The 23,269-nt window shown below is 41.2% G+C and overlaps 1 protein-coding gene and 1 long non-coding RNA gene across 11 annotated transcripts in view; both read left to right on the top strand.

Annotated features, from left to right (window-relative positions):
- Window positions 1-1,428: 1,428 nt before the first annotated feature.
- On the top strand, window positions 1,429-5,417 carry LOC124279898. Of its 10 annotated transcripts, none has more exons than XR_006899525.1 (5): window positions 1,429-4,071; window positions 4,108-4,143; window positions 4,192-4,431; window positions 4,582-4,731; window positions 4,882-5,417. It is a non-coding gene; the product is annotated as an uncharacterized LOC124279898 (long non-coding RNA). The 10 variants fall into 10 exon arrangements; XR_006899523.1 differs by having other exon boundaries at window positions 1,431-4,143; window positions 4,546-4,617; window positions 4,663-4,731; XR_006899521.1 differs by having other exon boundaries at window positions 1,435-4,143; window positions 4,582-4,617; window positions 4,663-4,731.
- Window positions 5,418-10,948: 5,531 nt separating this feature from the next.
- The window catches only part of LOC124279911, a 43,726-nt gene continuing 31,405 nt past the window's right edge, over window positions 10,949-23,269 (top strand). The window contains 1 exon segment of the mRNA XM_046715792.1: window positions 10,949-11,150. The gene's annotated coding sequence lies outside the window, so the exon portion shown is untranslated.

The following is a 23,269-nucleotide window of genomic DNA, read 5'->3' as shown; positions in this document are numbered from 1 at the left end:
CGACGATGCTTTCTCTGAATATCGCCGGGTAGCTTGTAGACGCATGTCAGATAGGGATCGCCGTAACCCATCTGTAGGTCCGTCTGCGTCTAAACGTCCTAGGGCAGAACGCCGTAAGAAAACTGCAGTTCGACGTTCTCCTAACGAAGATTTCCTAGGGGAGGCATCTGATTTTTACCTCAGTGAAAATCTGTGTCGCCTTTTCCGTCCGTATGCTTCTAGCCCCATCACTTTAGAGGACTCCTCACCACCTAGGGTTGTAGTGTTATCTACATCTGCTATTCAACCCCGTCCGTCTTCGGTTGTAACTGTTCCTCAGCGCCCTTATGGTCCTGCGGTGGGTGTTTCTGCGGCACTTGGTGTGGTTCCTAACGTTACCTCTCATATGCCGCTTACTTGCAGTTCGGTGCTTTCCACTTCGGTGGTTGGTTCTGCTTCTGCTTCCCATTCAGTGCTTGTGTCACGGTGACACTTGGTTCTGGTACAGTGGATAGTTTTAGGTTCGGCGCTTTCTCATCGTCGATTGGGGTCGACAAGTTTGCCGATGATTCCCGCGGCAACCCTTTCCACATCTATCCCTTATCCTGTACCCTGTGGTTACGGACCACCACTTTATTCTAGTGCGTCGTTTACCTCCGAAGGACCGCTTACAGCGGGACAGGGACCTGTTTGTAGAGCGCCGCTTGGTCCCGATTCCATGCTTTCATTCAGAGCTTGTTTCCAGGTCGGCGCTCTTGTTTGCTCCCGGTTCGGCGCTTACTCGCGGTGCTCCCAGTTCGGCGCTTCCTCACAGAGCACTGGCTTTAGTGCTCTCTCACGGTGCATTCGGTTCGGCGGCGCTTGCTCAGGTTTCAGCGCTCACTTCCACTTCACCAGCTTCCTCCACCGCAAGGGGATAGTTTTCGAAGCTTACATCGACGACTGCATTCAGGCGAAGACCGATCATGCCCTTCTGTTTCATCACATGCAGTGTGCGATACAGCTTCTTCACCAATTAGGCTGGTTAATCAATCTGCAGAAATCGGGACTAGTCCCTACATGTCGTCTTCAATTTATTGGAGCAGTGTTCGACACAGAGGTCAACAAACTGTTTGTCCCGAGGGATCGTTTCTGAAAGATACAGCGATTGGTTTCCCTTGCACTAGCCCAACCCAGGATGCTTCGTCAATGGCAGGAGCTCCTGGGCCTCTTGACGTCAGGTCAGGCATTGACCCTGAGGGGTCAACTGCAACTTGACAGGTGCTGATATCAGAGTGGGGGCAGAGGTCAGAGGCCAGTAAGATTTGATTCAACTTAGCCTACAGCATGTTTCCACACATGGTCCGTAGAAGAAGAGGAGAGGTGCATACCGTGAGATAGGATAAGTATATAAATATACAATATATATTAAAATTTTCAAGTATGTGATATACTGTGTTCACCATAATGAAATATACCGGTATGTGATATACTGTGTTCACCATAATGATATATACCGGTATGTGATATACTGTGTTCACCGTGTGATATATACCGGTATGTGATAGACTGTGTTCACCGTGTGATATATACCGGTATGTGATATACTGTGTTCACCATAATGATATATACTGGTATGTGATATACTGTGTTCACCATATCATATATACACGAATGTGATATACTGTGTTCACCATAATATATTTACCGGTATGTGATATACTGTGTTCACCATATGATATGCACGTGATATACAGTGTTCACTATATGATATGCATGTCATATAATGTGTTCACCATATGATATGCATGTGATATACAGTGTTCATCATATGATATGCATGTCATATAATGTGTTCACCATATGATATGCATGTGGTGTACAGTGTTCACCATATGATATGCATGGGATACACAGTGTTCACCATCTGATAAGTATGGGATATTGTGTTGCACACATGGTTTTGGCTGGGTCTCCTTCATGAAGCTGATGATAGATGGACTGTTCCACAGGGGCTTTTCATGCAAAACCTGACATGAAGGTATAGACCTGTGTTGTCCCGACTGAGACCTCGGCCCTGTATAATGTCAGTCAGTGTACATCGGCCGTGAACTCAAGTGTCAATGATATAGATGATTAGTGACATAAAAATAAAGAATGAAAAGTTTAATGAATCATATTGTTGAACTGATGTTGAAGTGAATTGTTTCAGCCTAAGTGTCCTTAAGTCATTCTTGTTAATGATGTGACATTGTGTATAGTAGCGTAGTAAGTAGTAACAGCTTATCTTGTACTTGGTCTCGGAATGTAGAATTGGGTAGGAAGTTTCCCTGTTTCAAACAAATGGTCAGTGATGGCCACCTGACTGAATGCCGTATATCGAGATGCAAGCAGAGGTCATCCAAATTAACAAGAAGCATTCAGTGTCTTTCCAACCATGTGCCTATAACAAATGTATACACATATTTATCTATTTTTATACAAATTTGTTAAAATGATACTTTTCTGAAATATGTACATTTTTTTAAGAAAGTTCTCCAAACTGGAAGTCCAATATATAATAACTGTGGAATAACCTGAACCCCGATATATCTGACCCATGATATAATCATTGTCAAGATATTTGTCCCCCAATATGATCCTTATCAAGGTATCTGATCCATGATATGATCTTTGTCAAGATATCAGTCCCCCAATATGATAATTGTCAAGATATCTGTTCCCCAAGATGATCTTTGCCAAGATATCTAATGCCAATATGATCATTGTCATGATACATGACCCTGATATGATCCTTGTCCAGTTGACCCCTGATTTTACCCGTATACAGATCTGTGATGCATAATGCATTCTGTCATCATTTGAGATGTTGCAGTAAAAAGATATTCTGAATTTGGCATGTATGATAATTTGTTTGCTGTGTATTGTAATAGGCAGAGTGAGTCCATGGAAAAGTGTGAAGAATGTGATCAGGGCCCCGTTCCTCAAAGCGATACGATCGTAACTCCCATACTTCAACATAGACTTACAACAGTCGTAGAGCTATGATCGCTTTGAGGAATGAGGCCCTGGTTAGAGGCTCTTGTGTTCACCTTCTTATACCTGGGCTTTTAGGTCGCATGGAGTCAAACCTTTGTGCAATTAATATAGACAGTGCACTGTTTTGAAAAGCTTCATGACGACAATTTTGATTGAATTAGCCATGAACATGAAGCGTTGTCTGAGTGAGACTTTAGGAACTGATACATGTTCCCTCCTCCCTGTTAGTGATATCAAGCGATACATGTTCCCTCCTTCCTGTTAGTGATATCAAGTGATACATGTTCCCTCCTCCCTGTTAGTGATATCAAGCGATACATGTTCCCTCCTCCCTGTTAGTGATATCAAGCGATACATGTTCCCTCCTCCCTGTTAGTGATATCAAGCGATACATGTTCCCTCCTCCCTGTTAGTGATATCAAGTGATACATGTTCCCTCCTCCCTGTTAGTGATATCAAGTGATACATGTTCCCTCCTCCCTGTTAGTGATATCAAGCGATACATGTTCCCTCCTCCTTGTTAGTGATATCAAGCGATACATGTTCCCTCCTCCCTGTTAGTGATATCAAGCGATAGTGGCTGGATGTCAGCTACTGGCTGTTTTGTTGTAACCCAAAGAATAAGATGCACTATTGACCTTTGTGGCCTTGCTTATTTCTAGGGGCTTCATCTGTGCTGGACAACACTGTGGTGTGTCCATATTGTCAGGGATACTGACCATATGTGTGTTTATTGATACTCTTTTAACTTATCATATGTGCTTGATGCAATTCCGTCCATGTGTATACAGATATTAACATTTATTTTACAAGTTAGATATTTTGTTATTATCCATAATACCATGATGCAATACTTCTGTTTTAGTAATCACATTTCTAATACTTGCTGTTAGAAAACTGATTACCATATACTGGCTGTTTGTAAAACTGATTATCAAGAATAAATACATATGTTTTTGTAGCCCTCATAAGTACATATTGTTTGACTCAAACATTTGCCTGGGATCATTAGTAAAACAATCATGACCAAATCAGTAGACCCCATCGGTGCCACATCAGTGAGCATATCCACAGGTCACATCGGTGCCACATCAGTGAGCATATCCACAGGTCACATGGGTGCCACATCAGTGAGCAGATCAGCAGGTCACATCGGTGCAGATCAGCAGGTCACATCAGTGACCAGATCAGCAGGTCACATTGGTGCCACATCAGTGAGCAGATCTGCAGGTCACATTGGTGCAGATCAGCATATCACATCAGTGAGCAGATCAGCAGGTCACATCAGTGCCACATTAGTGAGCTGATCAGCAGGTCACATTGGTGCCACATCAGTGTGCAGATCAGCAGGTCACATCGGTGCCACATCAGTGAGCAGATCTGCAGGTCACATTGGTGCAGATCAGCAGGTCACATCAGTGAGCAGATCAGCAGGTCACATCAATGAGCAGATCAGGTCACATTGGTGCAACATCAATGCGCAGATCTGCAGATCACATTCGTCCCACATCAGTGAGCAGATCTTTAGGTCACATCGGTGCAGATCAGGTCACATTTATGCCACATCAGTGAGCAGATCAGCAGGTCACATTGGTGTCACATCAGTGAGCAGATCTGCATGTCACATTGGAGGAGATCAGCAGGTCACATCAGTGAGCAGATCAGGTCACATTGGTGCCACATCAATTCGCAGATCTGCAGATCACATTTGTGCCACATCAGTGAGCAGATCAGGTCACATCGGTGGCACATCAGTGAACAGATCTTTAGGTCACATTGGTGCAGATCAGCAGGTCACATCAGTGAGCAGATCAGGTCACATTGGTGCCACATCAATTCACAGATCTGCAGATCACATTCCTGCCACATCAGTGAGCAGATCAGCAGATCACATTGGTGCCACATCAATGAGCAGATCAGCAGATCACATTGCAGCTTATTGGATGAGACAAATGGTTTTCATGCTGTCTTGCTATTTCAATAATAATAAAGCTTCCAATACTCACTGTCCATTGTCCAGGCATAGCACTGTCCAATAAAATCAGTATCATCAGGGTCCTCGTGGTTTATGGTCCCAGGTTGAAGCTGGCACCTGTGTATTACTGAGGGCAAGCTGGTGTCACAAGAGAGATACTGATTTAGAGTTGACAGGTGTGTTTCAGCTGTTTCAGATTTTGGGAAATATTCTGTAGTTTAACTTTCACTTCGTTAGAAAATGTGTATCATGCCTTTTGTCTTAGCACTGTTCAGAAGTCAGTTGTACTTCTATTATTCTCACATTACTCACTTTATTTACTCATTTATACTGTTGTTAGCAGATTTTGTCTGTTGTTTATTATATTTTTGTTGAAGTATTTATTCTTTATTAGAAATGTACAGGATCCTGTTTTTGTCTACAGGTTATAAACAATTTAATGCCACTATGTGTTCTTTATCTTTAAAGGACGCCCTTGCCACAAGGTTTACATGAACAACACCACAAGGTTTACATGACGTCCTTGCCACAAGGTTTACATGAAGAACACCACAAGGTTTACATGACGCCCTTGCCACAAGGTTTACATAAACAACACCACAAGGTTTACATGAAGAACACCACAAGGTTTACATGAAGAACACCACAAGGTTTATATGACGCCCTTGCCACAAGGTTTACATAAACAACACCACAAGGTTTACATGAACAACACCACAAGGTTTACATCACGCCCTTGTCACAAGGTTTACATGAACAACACATCGAGGTTTCCATGACGCCCTTGCCACAAGGTTCACATATACAACGCCACGAAGTTTAAATGATACCTTTGCCACGAGGTTTCCATGACGCCCTTGCCACAAGATTTACATGAACAACACCACGAAGTTTACATGACGCCCTTGCCACGAGGTTTACATAAACAGCACCACAAGATTTACATATACAACACCACAAGGTTTACATGAACAACACCACAAAGTTTAAATGACGCCCTTGCCACAAGATTTACATATACAACACCACGAAGTTTAAATGACGCCCTTGCCACAAGATTTACATATACAACACCACGAAATTTAAATGACGCCCTTGCCACAAGATTTACATATACAACACCACGAAGTTTACATGACGCCCTTGCCACAAGGTTTACATGAACAACACCACGAAGTTTAAATGATGCCCTTGCCACAAGATTTACATATACAACACCACGAAGTTAAAATGACGCCCTTGCCACAAGATTTACATATACAACACCACGAAGTTTAAATGACCCCCTTGCCACAAGATTTACATATACAACACCACGAAGTTTAAATGACACCCTTGCCACAAGATTTACATATACAACACCACGAAGTTTAAATGACGCCCTTGCCACAAGATTTTCATATACAACACCACGAAGTTTAAATGACGCCCTTGCCACAAGATTTACATATACAACACAAGGTTTACATGAAGAACACCACAAGGTTTACATAAACAACACCACAAGGTTTACATAAACAACACCACAAGGTTTACATGAACACCACCACAAGGTTTACATCACACCCTTGTCACAAGGTTTACATAAACAACACATCGAGGTTTCCATGACGCCCTTGCCACAAGGTTTACATATACAACACCACGAAGTTAAAATGATACCCTTGCCACAAGGTTTACATAAACACCACCACGAGGTTTCCATGACGCCCTTGCCACAAGATTTACATGAACAACACCACGAAGTTTCCATGACGCCCTTACCACGGGGTTTACATAAACAACACCACAAGATTTACATATACAACACCACAAGGTTTTCATGAACACCACCACTAAGTTTAAATGACGCCCTTGCCATAAGATTTACATATACAACACCACGAAGTTTAAACGACACCCTTGCCACAAGATTTACATATACAACACCACCTAAGTTTAAATGACGCCCTTGCCACAAGATTTACATATACAACACCACCGAAGTTTAAATGACTTTGCCACAAGATTTTATATACAACACCACCACGCTAAGTTTAAATGACGCTTTTGCTACAAGATTTACATATACAACACCACGAAGTTTAAATGACGCCCTTGCCACAAGATTTACATATACAACACCACAAGGTTTACATGAAGAACACCACAAAGTTTACATGAAGAACACCACAAGGTTTCCATGACGCCCTTGCCACAAGGTTTACATAAACAACACCACAAGGTTTACATGAAGAACACCACAAGGTTTACATGACGCCCTTGCCACAAGGTTTACATAAACAACACCACAAGGTTTACATGAACAACACCACAAGGTTTACATCACGCCCTTGTCACAAGGTTAACATAAACAACACATCGAGGTTTCCATGACGCCCTTGCCACAAGGTTTACATACACAACACCACGAAGTTTAAATGATACCCTTGCCACGAGGTTTACATAAACACCACCACAAGGTTTACATCACGCCCTTGCCACGAGATTTACATGAACAACACCACGAAGTTTACATGACGCCCTTGCCACGAGGTTTACATAAACAACACCACAAGATTTACATATACAACACCACAAGGTTTACATGAATACCACCACTAAGTTTAAATGACGCCCTTGCCACAAGATTTACATATACAACACCACGAAGTTTAAATGACGCCCTTGCCACAAGATTTACATATACAACACCACGAAGTTTAAATGACAAGTCGTCCACAAGATTTACATATACAACACCACGAAGTTTACATGACGCCCTTGCCACAAGGTTTACATGAACAACACCACGAAGTTTAAATAACGCCCTTGCCACAAGATTTACATATACAACACCACGAAGTTTAAATGACGCCCTTGCCACAAGATTTACATATACAACACCACGAAGTTTAAATGACGCCCTTGCCACAAGATTTACATATACAACACCACGAAGTTTAAATGACGCCCTTGCCACAAGATTTACATATACAACACCACAAGGTTTACATGAAGAACACCACAAGGTTTCCATGACGCCCTTGCCATAAGGTTTACATACACAACACCACGAAGTTTAAATGATACCCTTGCCACGAGGTTTACATAAACACCACCACAAGGTTTACATCACGCCCTTGCCACAAGATTTACATGAACAACACCACGAAGTTTCCATGACGTCCTTGCCACGGGGTTTACATATACAACACCACAAGATTTACATTATAACACCACAAGGTTTACATGAACACCACCACGAAGTTTAAATGACGCCCTTGCCACAAGATTTACATATACAACACCACGAAGTTTAAATGACGCCCTTGCCACAAGATTTACATATACAACACCACGAAGTTTAAATGACAACTCGTGCCACAAGATTTACATATACAACACCACGAAGTTTAAGTGACGCCCTTGCCACAAGGTTTACATGAACAACACCACGAAGTTTAAATAACGCCCTTGCCACAAGATTTACATATACAACACCACGAAGTTTAAATGATGCCCTTGCCACAAGATTTACATATACAACACAAGGTTTACATGAAGAACACCACAAGGTTTACATGACGCCCTTGCCACAAGGTTTACATAAACAACACCACAAGGTTTACATGAACACCACCACAAGGTTTACATCATGCCCTTGTCACAAGGTTTACATAAACAACACATCGAGGTTTCCATGACGCCCTTGCCACAAGGTTTACATATACAACACCACGAAGTTTACATGAACCTTATGGTCTGCACTGACCACACGGCTGTGAGTTATACCAACCCACCCATCAGCCACCCTCAACAGTCTGCACTGACCACACGGCTGTGAGTTATACCAACCCACCCATCAGCCACCCTCAACAGTCTGCACTGACCACACAGCTGTGAGTTATACCAACCCACCCATCAGCCACCCTCAACAGTCTGCACTGACCACACGGCTGTGAGTTATACCAACCCACCCATCAGCCACCCTCAACAGTCTGGACTGACCACACAGCTGTGAGTTATACCAACCCACCCATCAGCCACCCTCAACAGTCTGACTGACCACACAGCTGTGAGTTATACCAACCCACCCATCAGCCACCCTCAACAGTCTGGACTGACCACACAGCTGTGAGTTATACCAACCCACCCATCAGCCACCCTCAACAGTCTGGACTGACCACACAGCTGTGAGTTATACCAACCCACCCATCAGCCACCCTCAACAGTCTGGACTGACCACACGGCTGTGAGTTATACCAACCCACCCATCAGCCACCATCAACAGTCTGCACTGACCACACAGCTGTGAGTTATACCAACCCACCCATCAACCACCCTCAACAGTCTGCACTGACCACACGGCTGTGAGTTATACCAACCCACCCATCAGCCACCCTCAACAGTCTGGACTGACCACACTGCTGTGAGTTATACCAACCAACCCATCAGCCACCCTCAACAGTCTGGACTGACCACACAGCTGTGAGTTATACCAACCCACCCATCAGCCACCCTCAACAGTCTGGACTGACCACACAGCTGTGAGTTATACCAACCCACCCATCAGCCACCCTCAACAGTCTGGACTGACCACACGGCTGTGAGTTATACCAACCCACCCATCAGTGACTCTCCCCGACATGAAACAGAGCCACCGTGACTCTCCCCTATACAGCACGTGCAAGATGAAACTTAGCCACCTTGACTCTCCCCGACATGAAACAGAGCCACCGTGACTCTCCCCTATACAGCACGTGCAAGATGAAACTTGGCCACCGTGACTCTCCCCGACATGAAACAGAGCCACCGTGACTCTCCCCTACAGAGCATTGTGAGATGAAACAGAGCCACGTCTAATAATTAAGCCCTATTCATACGACAAAGTTTTGCATATATGCAGATTTGCTCATGAAGCAAATTTACACACAAGTAAAAGTATATTTGCTACGCGTTCATACGAGGTTAGGGCGACATATAAGCAAACAGAAACAAATCATTGAACAACATTCATTTCTGAGATAACAATGGACAGGGTAAGACTGCAGATGCACCGCAGAAAAAGACAGCTGCCATTTTACCCCAGTGTTCGGGTTTAATTCTTGGATGTACCACTGACGGGCATGAGAAGAAAACCTAGATCAACACATTGGTATGATAGCATCGCTTTACATCGATTTAACGAAACAGATTGGTTTGAAACTTCAGAATGAGAAAGGAAACGTTCATCGGCTGAATACAGGACAGTTGGAAATCTCTTTGGTGTAGGAAAATCGACCGTATGTCTTTGTATTCATCATGTTTGTGAAGCAATCATGAAAAATCATTTTCGCCGATCATTTGCTTGATAACGGTGTTAGGATCTACACCGAAACGTCGCAACTACTACTGCAACAAAGAGGTTGTCTTATCCATAAAAAGTGTTCCACACAATTTCTTTTTGTGGAGCCATACTGTATAGTAGTGAACACCAGCTAGACTATGATACCATCTGGGTCTGTTTCAAAAGGTTGTACATCCTCATGAGAGAACCCCTCCCGTGAGCACTGCATGTCACCACATCACTGTGAACATGATACCCTACCACAGTGAACACGGTTTATCACACCAGCCACCACATCACAGCAAACACTCAATTAGAGAACCTGCTGTTGTTCATAGTTTGGTCCTCAAATAATACTTAGGTCATGCGGCCTGTTACGCCTACAAGAACTGGTGCCGAATAAATAAAAAGGAATAGAAAAAAGTAGTTAAAAATCGGCGTTCTTTAATAGTTCTGAAATCTGCAAAAAAAAGTTTCGCTGTCTGTGACCTAACGCAGTTCCAACAGCTGTAATGCATCAAGTTAGAGTAACCTCCCTTGCAGAAATATGGGCTCCAGAAACACATAATTGCACTAGGGGTGTAAGGTCTATGTGTGCAGATATTGTCAATTTGCGACTCGGTACGTTTGGAAAATGATACTTTGAGGGCCAAATCTTGACATAACAAACGCAAAGACATAAATAGCTGATTACTGTATTATGTCAAATGAGCTTTTTATCTTCGCCCGACGTGAAGGAATTGACCGGATCTAACTAACTTCCACCCCCTGTGTCAACTGACATGGCCCGACGCGGGAACTGATGTCCAAACACGTGGTTATGTCCCTTTCCAAGGAAACAATCTGAGGATGCAAATTTTAGAAGTTTGGGTAAGTCGACAACTTTGATAAAGCAATATTTTATTTGGAGTATTATTTCAGTCTCGTTATTATTGTTGTAAAGTGCATGTATACAAGTTGGCGTTAGTTTGGGGTCCCACTGTCACGTGTCAGAAAGTGTGATATCAACAAATGAATGTAAAGATGAACATGGGTGGGCCTCGATTATTGTACTCTTGGAACGTCATCAGCCTGGTGTGAAGTTCAATGAAAATATTGATCTGATTAATTAGTGCTGGACGAACGTATTGATAATCACTCAAGGTAAGATATACACATTTTTGTCAGTGACATATTTGCTGATTTGGATGAAATGGCAATAGTCGTTATACGATAGAAGGTTGCATTCTGTTTCTTAGTAATCTGATGTGCTTGTGCAAGTGAGGTAAATCCGTTATATTTCTACTGTAGGAAGTCTAAAACTTTAAATATAAGTAAACCTTGCAATGTGTGTAACAGAATGGGGTGGAATTATTAGAAGATCTAATTTCCTGTTTGAAAAAGATAGTTATTGACTGACATGGAAGTCATGTATGTTGAATGAACAGCTGGAACAAGCTATCCATGAAGGAACAGCAAGTTGTATGGATGGATAGTCAACGTCTTTATTGCAATGAGTGTGCCGTTTCAGTGTAGATACTGACACCGTTATCACGCCAGTGTTAGTAGTTAATAACATTGTTGGTATCTACACTGAAATGTCACACTCATTGCAGTAAAGAAGTTGACTATCCATACAACTAGGTTTTCCTTCATCTTTACCACTTCTAACATGCCACTTAACGAAGTTATTATCTATGGCTCGTCATGTCCTGAATCATGTAAACTTAATGTCAGGCTTTGAATGATCACTAGAATGTCATAGGTTACAGGTTATAGGTGGGGTAGCCTAATGGTTAACGCGTTGGATCGTCACGCCGAAGACCCGGGTTCGAATCCCCACATGGGCACAATGTGTGGAGCCCATTTCTGGTGTCCCCCGCCGTGATATTGCTGGAATATTGCTAAAAGCAGCGTAAAACCAAACTCAGTCAGTCAGTCATGATAGATTCCTTAAACTCTGAAAACATCACATGATCAGTGAAATGACTGCAGAGACAGCACTGACCACATGAGCGGATGTGGAGTAAATCCCAAAGTGACTTGTCTGAGGTCAGCTGGTCACATTTGTGCGGAGATTCTCTTTCTCATGCAAGAATAATATTTCTGACCATCCACAGTCCTGTGTTGAATGTCTGTGTCTATGCTTGTCAGACAAATTTCACAGTATGGTATGTGGTATGTTCTGTATTAGGGCTGTAACGATGCATCGAACTATTGATGGATTGCAATTGTTGAGTCTCCGATAGCAATTAATCGATTAGAGACGAAAAACTATCGATGCATCAATAGCATATATGACTATCGGTAATTTTGTAATTGACTTCCAATCATAAATGTACTGCGCAAAATACAGGAGTGAGTGAGTTTAGATTTACGCCGCACTCAGCAATATTCCAGCGATATGTTGGCTCAAAATACAGGATGTTTGGGTGCAGACTTGCAGCTTCATTGAGTTTATGGTTTAACTGTGTACTTGATCTGGGTTTCAAGTTTCTTGTCAGTTATTAAAAGAAACTGACAGAGCTCCAGATAAGATTTAGCTCATGTGGGTACTGTACCCACTGTATTTTGTTGGAGTGGGTATTATGAATGTTGAGTGGGTACTTCATTTTCTGTTACCCACTGCTTTCAAATATGTGCGTATTTCAGTCATTTTACTCACCTAAGGTATGTTCTGCCTTATGTCATACCTAATCAAAACCAACTTAAATATAATGGAAATGATTTCATAAAAAATCACTCATCCTATACTGACAGTACAACACTAGTCCTATACTAACAGTACAACTTGATAGCAATCGATGTCCTTTTCATTACATAGTTTATTTTTATAAATATATTTCAGACGCATTTGTTTTAAACTTTATGTGATCTAACATTTTTAATGCGTAATTGGTACGCAACAATTATTTTTCAATGCGTAATTGCAAATTTTCTATGCGTATTTTACCAGGATACGCAGCTTATCTGGGCCTCTGACTGAAACTACTTCAACTTGTTTTTATTTCATATAAACTATACATTCATTTGTTCAAATGAGACAATTCAAGGAGAGAAAAAACTATTGCAATAGTATTAATAGACCATCGCAATCGCAATAGTATGTCGCAATAGACCATCGCAATTGCTATAGTTGTTTCAACTTCAACAGTCACCCCTAGCATGTATGTTTTCCCTCCCTTTGGTCCGCCTATTGTGTTTGGTTACTCCAATGAATGGGCATTTGTACTTATATAGTCCTTCTTGAAATGCCTTTGCACATGACTCTTGATTATTTTCTGTTTGTGTTCTGTGCCTAACATGTCACGTACATTCACAACTGCAATGTTGATAGTTATATACAGACAAACTTTATGGATAAACAACTTCTTTATTCGGTAGATGCGACGTTTCGATACAGATTCTTGTATCGTTGTCAAGCAAGTATGAATAAGGTAGATAACAGGGGACTATATATACGGAAAATAATGAACTAAAACAACAAGGACGTGAATTGGGATGTAAAGTAACAATGTGATAGGATTATATGTAGAAACCAGTGACAAGGGATACATGTAGAAACCAGTGACAAGGGATACATGTAGAAGCCAGTGACAAGGGATACATGTAGAAGCCAGTGACAAGGGATACATGTAGAAGCCAGTGACAAGGGATACATGTAGAAGCCAGTGACAAGGGATACATGTAGAAGCCAGTGACAAGGGATACATGTAGAAGCCAGTGACAAGGGATACATGTAGAAGCCAGTGACAAGGGATACATGTACAAGCCAGTGACAAGGGATACATGTAGAAGCCAGTGACAAGGGATACATGTACAAGCCAGTGACAAGGGATACATGTAGAAGCCAGTGACAAGGGATACATGTAGAAGCCAGTGGGGTTTACTGGTGTTGGTACAAGTAATACAACCAGTTAAGGTTGGTTGATGAGTTCATTGTACGCAGAGGGGATGAAGTAACCTTAGTCTGTATTGATCAGGGGTCGGTGTTGTTGATGTGGATGGCTTCGGTTAATTGTGGAGGCAGTTTATAGTTGATTAACAGTAAGGTTTTGTTTGTAATTGAATAATTTTAGAGAATTAACACAGCCTTCATTTTGACTGGGACAAGTAGCTTCAAAAGCTGACAACTGGTTAGCTCAAGAAATTATCCATTTAGGTTGGATAGTCAGAGTTAGTTCATAGATATATAAATATTGCTGTGTTTTATACAGCAAGGACATCGTTTACATCACAGGTTCGGTTCGTTGTTTTATGTCACACTCAGCAATGTTCCAGCTATATGGCGGCGGTCTGTAAATATTCGAGTCTGGACCAGACGAAATAGTGATCAACAGCATGAGCATCAATCTAAGCAATTGGAATAGGATGACATGTCAACCAAGTCAGCTTAACAAGCTTGGGTTACAGAAAAACAATTTGAACCGGAACTTCAAAGGTTTACATCACAGAGCTTGTCCAGCTGGTCACATAATAATCAGCTGACTGTGTGTTATATGTAACCATAGCAACTGAGTGTACTGTTTGTTTCCTTGTGTTTCAGATGGGTCACATGATCTGGTAGGAGAAGTCTGTCCGACTCATCACAATCAAATAACAATGTCAAGATTCCCACAAGGGTAAGCAGTGTGTGCATACTGGGTAGTTCTGTAACAACACGGAGCCATTCATCACATCTCACTGACTGGGAAAGGCAACTGGTTCAATGTTCCAGTAACCCACTGATCTATGACAGAATGTCCTGTTGTATTATGTTGTGTTGTCACCATTGTTGTTTCACATGTACATGTACATATAAGGGCCTTCATTAAAGATTTCCCCATACCCACTTCCGACGGACTTAGACAAACAAAACTTGGAACAGTTATTAGTCTTTCCCTACATCGGCAGCACCAAGAGTTATACACATTCCCCGTCGATTTATGCAACTCTGGAGGCTTTGGTTGTAAAAGTCAGTGGGTTGAGCCTCAGGCCACAACTTCACTTCCGAAAATGACTTGGTTGGAAACAGGTGAAAGTCAGATGATAGGGTGTGTGTGGAAGGCTTTCATAGCCACAGGAGCACGCTTCTGTCTCGGCAATATGCAAGTTGTGGACTGGGGTCTTGTCTTGCAGGAGACGGACTCCTCTGGTCAGCATGCCGCTCCTTTTGAGTTTGATAGCTTCTCGCAATTTACACAGACCCTACACAGATCCTACATTTATCTTGACATTTTGGGCTAACTGTCATCAGTTATACGTCTGTCTTCCGAACTGGCAGCCTCCACTTGCTGGATGGTGTCTTCATCAATGGCAGAAAGGGGGCGCCCAGGAATGGGAGCACTTTCAACAGATGTCCAGCCACACTTGAACTGGCAATGCCAGTGTTTTACAACATCATATGATGGGTGATCCTCCCCATCACGCTTTCAACGTTCATCGGCTGAATACAGGACAGTTGGAAATCACGTTGGTGTAGGAAAATCAACCGTATGTCTTTGTATTCATCATGTTTGTGAAGCAATCATGAAAAATCATTTTCGACGATCATTTGCTTGATAACGGTGTTAGGATCTACACCGAAATGTCGCAACTACTACTGCAACAAAGAGGTTGTCTTATCCATAAAAAGTGTTCCACACAATTTCTTTTTGTGGAGCCATACTGTATAGTAGTGAACACCAGATAGACTATGATACCATCTGGGTCTGTTTCAAAAGGTTGTACATCCTCATGAGAGAACCCCTCCCGTGAGCACTGCATGTCACCACATCATTGTGAACATGATACCCTACCACAGTGAACACGGTTTATCACACCAGCCACCACATCACAGCAAACACTCCATTAGAGAACCTGCTGTTATCCATAGTTTGGTCCTCAAATAATACTTAGGTCATGCGGCCTGTTACGCCTACAAGAACTGGTGCCGAATAAATAAAAAGGAATAGAAAAAAAAGTAGTTAAAAATCGGCGTTCTTTAATAGTTCTGAAATCTGAAAAAAAAGTTGCGCTGTCTGTGACCTAACGCAGTTCCAACAGCTGTAATGCATCAAGTTAGAGTAACCTCCCTTGCAGAAATATGGGCTCCAGAAACACATAATTGCACTAGGGGTGTAAGGTCTATGTGTGCAGATATTGTCAATTTGCGACTCGGTACGTTTGGAAAATGATACTTTGAGGGACAAATCTTGACATAACAAACGTAAAGACATAAATAGCTGATTACTGTATTATGTCAAATGAGCTTTTTATCTTCGCCCGACTTGAAGGAATTGACCGGATCTAACTAACTTCCACCCCCTGTGTCAACTGACATGGCCCGACGCGGGAACTGATGTCCAAACACGTGGTTATGTCCCCTTCCAAGGAAACAATCTGAGGATGCAAATTTAAGTTTGGGTAAGTCGACAACTTTGATAAAGCAATATTTTATTTGGAGTATTATTTCAGTCTCGTTATTATTGTTGTAAAGTGCATGTATACTAGTTGGCGTTAGTTTGGGGTCCCACTGTCACGTGTCAGAAAGTGTGATATCAACAAATGAATGTAAAGATGAACATGGGTGGGCCTCGATTATTGTACTCTTGGAACGTCATCAGCCTGGTGTGAAGTTCAATGAAAATATTGATCTGATTAATTAGTGCTGGACAAACGTATTGATAATCACTCAAGGTAAGATATACACATTTTTGTCAGTGACATATTTGCTGATTTGGATGAAATGGCAATAGTCGTTATACGATAGAAGGTTGCATTCTGTTTCTTAGTAATCTGATGTGCTTGTGCAAGTGAGGTAAATCCGTTATATTTCTACTGTAGGAAGTCTAAAACTTTAAATATAAGTAAACCTTGCAATGTGTGTAACAGAATGGGGAGGAATTATTAGAAGATCTAATTTCCTGTCTGAAAAGTTTGAAAAAGATAGTTATTGACTGACATGGAAGTCATGTATGTTGAATGAACAGCTGGAACAAGCTATCCATGAAGGAACAGCAAGTTGTATGGATGGATAGTCAACGTCTTTATTGCAATGAGTGTGCCGTTTCAGTGTAGATACTGACACCGTTATCACGCCAGTGTTAGTAGTTAATGACATGTTAGTATCTACACTGAAATGTCACACTCATTGCAGTAAAGAAGTTGACTATCCATACAACTAGGTTTTCCTTCATCTTTACCACTTCTAAAATGCCACTTAACGAAGTTATTATCTATGGCTCGTCATGTCCTGAATCATGTAAGCTTAATGTCAGGCTTTGAATGATCACTAGAATGTCATAGGTTACAGGTTATAGGTGGGGTAGCCTAATGGTTAACGCGTTGTATCGTCACGCCGAAGACCCGGGTTCGAATCCCCACATGGGCACAATGTGTGAAGCCCATTTCTGGTGTCCCCCGCCGTGATATTGCTGGAATATTGCTAAAAGCAGCGTAAAACCAAACTCAGTCAGTCAGTCATGACAGATTCCTTAAACTCTGAAAACATCACATGATCAGTGAAATGACTGCAGAGACAGCACTGACCACATGAGCAGATGTGGAGTAAATCCCAAAGTGACTTGTCAGAGGTCAGCTAGTCACATCTGTGCGGAGATTCTCTTTCTCATGCAAGAATAATATTTCTGACCATCAGTCCTGTGTTGAATGTCTGTGTCTATGCTTGTCAGACAAATTTCACAGTATGGTATGTGGTATGTTCTGTATTAGTGCTGTAACGATGCATCGAACTATTGATGGATTGCAATTGTTGAGTGTCTAATAGCAATTAATCTATGGTAGAAACAAAAAATCTATCGATGCATCTGTTCTGTATTAGGGCTGTAGCAATACATCCAACTATCAATGGATTGCAATTGTAGAATCTCCGATAGCAATTAATCGATTAGAGACGAAAAACTATCGATGCATCAATAGCATATATGACTATCTGTAATTTTGTAATTGACTTCCAATCATAAATGTACAGCGCAAAATACAGGAGTGAGTGAGTTTAGATTTACGCCGCACTCAGCAATATTCCAGCGATATGTTGGCTCAAAATACAGGATGTTTGGGTGCAGACTTGCAGCTTCATTGAGTTTATGGTTTAACTGTGTACTTGATCTGGGTTTCAAGTTTCTTGTCAGTTATTAAAAGAAACTGACAGAGCTCCAGATAAGATTTAGCTCATGTGGGTACTGTACCCACTGTATTTTGTTGGAGTGGGTATTATGAATGTTGAGTGGGTATTTCATTTTCTGTTACCCACTGCTTTCAAATATGTGCGTATTTGAGTCATTTTACTCACCTAAGGTATGTTCTGCCTTATGTCATACCTAATCAAAACCAACTTAAATATAATGGAAATGATTTCATAAAAAATCACTCATCCTATACTGACAGTACAACACTAGTCCTATACTAACAGTACAACTTGATAGCAATCGATGTCCTTTTCATTACGCAAGCGATTTTTATAAATATATTTCGTACGCATTTGTTTTAAACTTATTGCGTATCTAACATTTTTAATGCGTAATTGGTACGCAACAATTATTTTTCAATGCGTAATTGCAAATTTTCTTTGCGTATTTTACCAGGATAGGCAGCTTATCTGTGCCTCTGACTGAAACTACTTCAACTTGTTTTTATTTCATATAAACTATACATTCATTTGTTCAAATGAGACAATTCAAGGAGAGAAAAAACTATTGCAATAGTATTAATAGACCATCGCAATCGCAATAGTATGTTGCAATAGACCATCGCAATCGCAATAGTATGTTGCAATAGACCATCGCAATAGTATGTTGCAATAGACCATCACAATAGTATGTCGCAATAGTATGTTGCAATAGACCATCGCAATCGCAATAGTATGTTGCAATAGACCATTGCAATAGTATGTCGCAATAGTATGTTGCAATAGACCATCGCAATCGCAATAGTATGTTGCAATAGACCATTGCAATAGTATGTCGCAATAGTATGTTGCAATAGACCATCGCAATCGCAATAGTATGTTGCAATAGACCATTGCAATAGTATGTCGCAATAGACAATCGCAATAGTATGTCGCAATAGACCATCGCAATCGCAATAGTATGTCGCAATAGACAATCGCAATAGTATGTCGCAATAGACCATCGCAATTGCAATAGTATGTCGCAATAGACCATCGCAATCGCAATAGTATGTTGCAATAGACCATTGCAATAGTATGTCGCAATAGTATGTTGCAATAGACCATCGCAATCGCAATAGTATGTCGCAATAGACCATCGCAATCGCAATAGTATGTTGCAATAGACCATTGCAATAGTATGTCGCAATAGTATGTCGCAATAGACCATCGCAATCGCAATAGTATGTTGCAATAGACCATTGCAATAGTATGTCGCAATAGTATGTTGCAATAGACCATCGCAATCGCAATAGTTGTTTCAACTTCAACAGTCACCCCTAGCATGTATGTTTTCCCTCCCTTTGGTCCGCCTATTGTGTTTGGTTACTCCAATGAATGGGTATTTGTACTTATATAGTCCTTCTTGAAATGCCTTTGCACATGACTCTTGATTATTTTCTGTTTGTGTTCTGTGCCTGACATGTCACGTGCATTCACAACTGCAATGTTGATAGTTATATACAGACAAACTTTATGGATAAACAACTTCTTTATTCGGTAGATGTGACTTTTCGATACAGATTCTTGTATCGTTGTCAAGCAAGTATGAATAAGGTAGATAACAGGGGACTATATATACAGAAAATAATGAACTAAAACAACAAGGACGTGAATTGGGATGTAAAGTAACAATGTGATAGGATTATATGTAGAAACCAGTGACAAGGGATACATGTAGAAGCCAGTGGGGTTTACTGGTGTTGGTACAAGTAATACAACCAGTTAGGGTTGCTTGATGAGTTCGTCGTACGCAGAGGGGATGAAGTAACCTTAGTCTGTATTGATCAGGGGTCGGTGTTGTTGATGTGGATGGCTTCGGTTAATTGTGGAGGCAGTTTATAGTTGATTAACAGTAAGGTTTTGTTTGTAATTGAATAACTTTAGAGAATTAACACAGCCTTCATTTTGACTGGGACAAGTAGCTTCAAAAGCTGACAACTGGTTAGCTCAAGAAATTATCCATTCTTTTTCAGAAGAAGTCCTCCTTGGGGTACATATAAGCATTTAAATGTCCATTTTAAATCCTACGACAGTTGTAACTATATTTCTTAATAAAATATTTACAAAACAAAAAACTCGTTTTTGTCTTGTGAGACCACCCCTACAGGGCCCCACCTGACCCCCTACAGCCAAGAGCAGGTAACTCTCGCAGTCTACCTCGTACCTCACTTTTCATGCTGTCGTTCTGTTGAATAGACGTGCGTGGTGTTCGTTTCGAGTTTGCTCTCCTACCGATACGATGAGTGTAAAAGAGTCTCAATCTGTATGTATGGTTCCTTTCTCTATGCACGGGCGTTAGATGGACGTCATATGTTGATATTCTTATTCATCTTTTGTTGTAACTTTGCCGTGGGTTCTCTGTTTTCCAGCCATGTGGCAGGCAAAATGGCGGACCGCACGATCGTGGTTTCCTTGCTATATGTTCTTGGTAGCTTGTAGTAGGGAGTTCATATATTACAGTGATTTTGAAGCCTATAAAAATCAGTAGTACAAATGTCCTGAGTGGGTGTCTGGCGATAGGCCATTGACCTAAAGCTCTTTTTGACATTTTTTAAATCCCAATGCCATCATATAACTAAATTGTTAATGACATTTAATGTTGCAACTTGGATTCTAGATATACAGCAAAATTAAAAGATCTAATCCCACTGTTGATAAATATGAAAGTTATTTTTTTATTGATATTTTTCAAATAATACAACTACAACTTAAATAAATTGATTTTTTAATGAAAATGCAAGCATTTATAATGTCCAGAAATATCACAAAAGAAGCAAAAACTATGGTGATTTTTTTCCATTTGTGACATGTCATAACATCCCCGTGCCTTTTTCTTTTATATTTTCATCTTTACGTAATCAGAAAATTATTATATAAAGATTTCTTAAATAATATGTATGGTCGCCTATTTCCCTATATCAGTGGCTCTCCGCTCGGTAACATGACACAACAACGGAAAATACTTCCGTTTTCGAAGCTTCGTATGAATAACATGTGAGGTGAATCGTTTGATGGCGGGTATCGTTCAAAAGCTCTGAACATCAACAATATCACTATACCCTTGCTGAGAGTATTTTCACAGTTGTAAGAAGAGATTTTATTGGATAAAGATTGGTTTCTAATGACGCTTTTTGTCACAGTCTGCTATAAGGGTCGTGATTGGTCAAAATCAGACACGTGACATGAGGCAGCCAATCATATTAAGGCAATGGATACCGTCCTTGTAAACGAAAACTTTCATATTTAGATGAAAGTTTTGGGTAAAATAATGCTATTCGGAACATATTAAGCATGAAATCGCTATGTATACGTAAATTATGGAACTTATTGGACATATCGTGCTAGGTTATGACCTGTGACAAAAATGCTTCATGCATATATTTTCGCATTAAACATCGTGTCCAAGCATGAAGATTGAGGGGGCGAAAGCCGAGATGTCACTTGTCAGTGACTTGACTTGCATTACATGATCGCAAAAAAAGATGGAAATAGTAATTTTATATGTACGTTTGACAACTTTAATGAATGCTATTGTTGATTTTATTCATTAGTTTATTCAATTTATTTAATGATTTCCTTGAAACATTGTTACATGCGGGTGGGGTCGGGAAAGATTTCGTGGTTAGTTTTTGATGAATTTGTAAATGATAATGTTCATAATTTATTTGGTCCAATATGTGAAAATAACATCGAAATTATCGATTGGCCCGAGTGTCCTAATTAGTAAGAAAGTAGTCGGTCATTTGAAAATGTTATCAGACTATGACCGAAGGCCGATGACAATCTGAAACCCTGTATTATGTTTGCATATTATATGGTAGGCTTGCCTAAGTTCTATTTCTTTTCAGCGAATTTGTGCTAAGTCGTTGTTGAGTAATTTTGATAGTGTTCGTTTCGTATCACTCAACTTTACTCTATCACTAGTATGTACACGCAGGGGTGGCTAGCCTTTTTTCTGCTTTGCATTGGATGTTTAGTATTTAAATGGCTGTAGCTTGTAGCATTTAAATATCGCCGTGTGTGTTATTCTTGCTCTTTACTTGTGTTTATATGTTTGCTGCTTCACAGTTCCTGCTAGTAACACTGGCGTGGTTCTGTTTGTTGCTGTTTAAGCCCTGTGCGTTGTGCCGTGCACAATACCGCCACAGGATGGTCATGAAGTGTGCCTCCGGTGTTTAGCCGAGGACGCTCACGACGATCAAGGATGCTCATAATAAACGCCCTTGCGTCAATATTCCTGTTACATTATGTTGTCTTATGTTACATATATATACATATTTCATACGTTTACACACAACGTGGCTCATAGGCCGAGGTTGTGTTTTTTGTCTGGGTTTCTGCGCCTCACGCGCATTCTTTCAGACACGCAGATTTTATGTTTTTCACTAATCTGCTTCAGGCTGGGGATAATATTTGATGAAAGGTTTCTAAGGAAATCCCTTTATCGTTCCCCTGCAAGCAATGTTGCTGCCTTAAATATTGACCCAATTGCTTCACTATTTCAGCAACATATGCTTTGGCAGATGACTAATGTGAAGTGGATGATTGATAGCATGATGTCCGGGCCCCGTCAGGAGCTCGGCTCGCAACGTGTTGATCTCGATGGTAAGTGAACCAGGTGTCGTCTGTGAAATCCCTGATTGTCACGGCGCTGTCTGGGTTCCGCAAGGAGCTCAGCACGCCTGTCGTCGGGGGTGGATCGGACGCATCTGGGGGGGTTGGCTGCGGCCCGAGCTCTGGCTCGGAGAACGTGCCTCCTCCCAGGCAGCTTGATCCTGGCTCCGGCTCAGGTGATGGTGTGCCTTCGGCACCTTGTGGCGACCTAGCTTTGGGCTCAGGTTCGTCACAGGCGCCTGGCGCC

This window comes from Haliotis rubra, unplaced genomic scaffold (assembly GCF_003918875.1).
Source record: "Haliotis rubra isolate DU_JTF1 unplaced genomic scaffold, ASM391887v1 Scf258, whole genome shotgun sequence".
Lineage (NCBI taxonomy): Eukaryota > Metazoa > Mollusca > Gastropoda > Lepetellida > Haliotidae > Haliotis > Haliotis rubra.
This window is presented reverse-complemented; position numbering and strand designations above follow the sequence as displayed.